Raw genomic sequence first — 970 nt, 5'->3', positions numbered from 1 at the left:
TGTTACCTGGTAATTTTCTCAAAATAAAAGTTTTTGAATACTCATGGCTTGTTATTGTAATTCTGAAACAATATATTTGTGTTATAAAATAAAGCAAATTAACAGCTAACTTCTTGTCATTAGGAATCAACGTTTTCAGTTTAAAAGAGATACAAATATAAACACAAAATAAAAAACAGTGTGCCCCCAGTTTGAATTAGAAATATAAGTATGGGGGCACCTGGATCGCTCAGTTGGTTAAGTGTCTGACTTTGGCCCAGGTCATGATCTCCCAGTTCATGAGTTCAAGCCCCATGTTGGGCTCTGTGCTGACAGCTCAGAGCCTAGAGCCTGCTTTGGATTCTGTGTCTCCCTTTCTCTCTGCCCCTCCCCACCACACTCTGTCTCCCTCTCTCTAAAAAATAAACATTAAAAAAATTAAAAAAAAAAAGAAATATCAGTATGAATTCATGATGTAGTTTCTTCCTCCAAAAATATGCATTTCCTAACTGTCCTCTTAAAATGCCTAGAAACAGTAATCCAGGAGCAATGAGCACTTCTAGCACCTAGACTATGGTCTCACATACCATTTTCCTATTCAAAGAAATCCAAACTCTTTGGAGAAATGGCTGACTCCTGGCCTTGGGCAGAAAATATATGAGATGAACCAGACAGTATTATCATACCAGAGTGTAGGAACGCTATTGATATATCAAGGTCATTTCCAAAGGACTCAAGTCTCCCACTAGCCACAGATGAGATAATTTGAGTATCAATAATAATAATGTAATGGAGCTAAGTACACCACATATGTTAAAGATCTATGAATTTGTAATGGTAAAAACAACTAATTCAGTTCTTTCATTTAATCCTCACTTTAATACCCAATGAAGGAAGATCTAATTGGCCTCTTTGTCACAAAAGAAATTGAGGCTCAGAGAGGTAAAGACTCTCACCCAAATTCACACAGCTTCTAAGAGGGGGACCTGGA

Source organism: Panthera tigris, chromosome D3 (assembly GCF_018350195.1).
Source record: "Panthera tigris isolate Pti1 chromosome D3, P.tigris_Pti1_mat1.1, whole genome shotgun sequence".
In the NCBI taxonomy this organism is placed as follows: domain Eukaryota; kingdom Metazoa; phylum Chordata; class Mammalia; order Carnivora; family Felidae; genus Panthera; species Panthera tigris.
The sequence above is the reverse complement of the archived record's forward strand: the minus strand, read 5'-3'. Positions refer to the sequence as shown.